The 2,500-nt window shown below is 42.5% G+C and overlaps 1 protein-coding gene across 1 annotated transcript in view; it reads left to right on the top strand.

Moving 5' to 3' along the window:
• Window positions 1-2,500, top strand: part of LOC137657311 (uncharacterized) — a 36,275-nt gene that overhangs the window by 16,574 nt on the left and 17,201 nt on the right. The window lies entirely within an intron of this gene.

Here is a 2,500-nt window from a genome sequence, read left to right as displayed (position 1 = left end):
GAAAGGACAGTGCCCTATAGAGACTAAGGACTGCTCATGAATGGGAGAGGCAAGGGACAGTGCCATTACTCTAGAAAGGACAGTGCCCCAGAGACTGAGGACTGCTCATGAATGGCAGAGGCAAGGGACAGTGCCATTACTCTAGAAAGGACAGTGCCCTATAGAGACTAAGGACTGCTCATGAATGGGAGAGGCAAGGGACAGTGCCATTACTCTAGAAAGGACAGTGCCCCAGAGACTGAGGACTGCTCATGAATGGCAGAGGCAAGGGACAGTGCCATTACTCTAGAAAGGACAGTGCCCTATAGAGACTAAGGACTGCTCATGAATGGGAGAGGCAAGGGACAGTGCCATTACTCTAGAAAGGACAGTGCCCCAGAGACTGAGGACTGCTCATGAATGGCAGAGGCAAGGGACAGTGCCATTACTCTAGAAAGGACAGTGCCCCAGAGACTGAGGACTGCTCATGAATGGCAGGGGCAAGGGACAGTGTCATTACTCTAGAAAGGATAGTGCCCTAGAGACTAAGGACTGCTCATGAATGGCAGAGACAAGGGACAGTGACATTACTCTAGAAAGGACAGTGCTCTAGAGACTAAGGACTGCTCATGAATGGCAGAGGCAGGGACAGTGTTATTACCTAGGCCTAGAAAGTAGGACACTGGCCTAGAGACTAAGGACCGCTCATGAATGGCAGAGGTAAGGAACAGTGACATTACCTAGGCCTAGAAAGTAGGACAAGGCCCTAGAGTCTAAGGACCGCTCATGAATGGCAGAAGCAAGGGACAGTGACATTACCTAGGCCTAGAAAGTAGGACAATGGCCTAGAGACTAAGGACTGCTCATGAATGGCAGAGGCAGGGACAGTGATATTACCTAGGCCTAGAAAGTAGGACACTGGCCTAGAGACTAAGGACCGCTCATGAATGGCAGAGGTAAGGAACAGTGACATTACCTAGGCCTAGAAAGTAGGACAAGGCCCTAGAGTCTAAGGACCGCTCATGAATGGCAGAAGCAAGGGACAGTTACATTACCTAGGCCTAGAAAGTAGGACAATGGCCTAGAGACTAAGGACTGCTCATGAATGGCAGAGGCGAGGGACAGTGACATTACCTAGGCCTAGAAAGTAGGAAAATGGCCTAGAGACTAAGGACCGTTCATGAATGGCAGAGGCAAGGAACAGTGACATTACCTAGGCCTAGAAAGTAGGATAATGCCTAAGAGACTAAAGGACCACTCATGAATGGCAGAGGCAAAGGAAAAGTGAGAGACTGACCATACATACACATGATTAGTGCCCAAGCCCTCTCTCCATCCAAGTTGGGACCTGGGAGACCAGACAATGACTGCTGTTGACTGAGCAGGTAGACTTATAGGCTCATCCAAACCCCGCCCCCATCCTTAGTTCACAAGGATGGCGAAATTGCAGTTCCGAAGGAACTAACGAGTTTGAGCGGGACTCGAACCCCAGTCTGACGATCACCAGTCAGGGATGTTACCACATCGGCCAAAACTTACCTCCCTCTCCTATTCTAAGAAAGTGCCTCTGGTCCCGTTCTTGAAAACCTTCCATTCTTAGAAGCCTCTTAAATTTCCATTCTTAACTAACGTAAATAACAATTGTCTTTTATGATTGTCCGGCAGTTATACAGATACTAGTATACGCGACCGTCAAAAATATTTAGATTTTAATGTTGTTACTGTTCTTGAAATATATTATTTTAATTGTTCATTACTTTTCTTGTAGTTTATTTGTTTCCTTATTTCCCTTCCCCACTGGGCTATTTTTCCCTCTTGGAGGCCTTGAGCTTATAGCATCCTTCTTTTCCAACTAGGAATGTAGCTTAGTTAGTAATAATGAAAATAATAAAATGATTACGTCATTTCACATAGGAATAACAGAGCCCAATATCTTCATGGATATTATTATTATTATTATTATTATTATTATTATTATTATTATTATTATCATTATTATTATTATTATTATTATTATTATTATTATTATTATTAAGCTACAACCCTGGTTGGAAAAGCAGGATGCTATAATCCCAGGGGTTCCAACAGGGAAAATAGCCCAGTGAGGAAATGAATCAAGGAAATTTTTTTTTTTTTGAAAGAAAAGTAACATTAGAATAAATATCTCCTACATAAACTATTAAAACTTTAACAAAATAAGAGGAAGAGAAATAAGATAGAATAGTATGCCCGAGTGTACCCTCAAGCAAGAGAACTCTAACCCAAGGCAGTGGAAGACCATCGTACAGAGACCATGGCACTACCCAAGACTAGAGAACAATGGTTTGATTTTGTAGTGTCCTCCTAGAAAAGCTGCTTACCATAGCTAAAGAGTCTCTTCTACCCTTACCCTTCTACCTTTTGTTGTATATATATAAATATATATATATATATATATATATATATATATATATATATATATATATTCAAATAAGCCGTATATTTTGATTAATGTCTGGATTCTCTTACCGCCCCAGGCAGA

This window comes from Palaemon carinicauda, chromosome 18 (assembly GCF_036898095.1).
Source record: "Palaemon carinicauda isolate YSFRI2023 chromosome 18, ASM3689809v2, whole genome shotgun sequence".
Classification (NCBI taxonomy): domain Eukaryota; kingdom Metazoa; phylum Arthropoda; class Malacostraca; order Decapoda; family Palaemonidae; genus Palaemon; species Palaemon carinicauda.
Note: the sequence above shows the minus strand (reverse complement) of the source record. Positions and strands in the feature narration are given on the sequence as shown.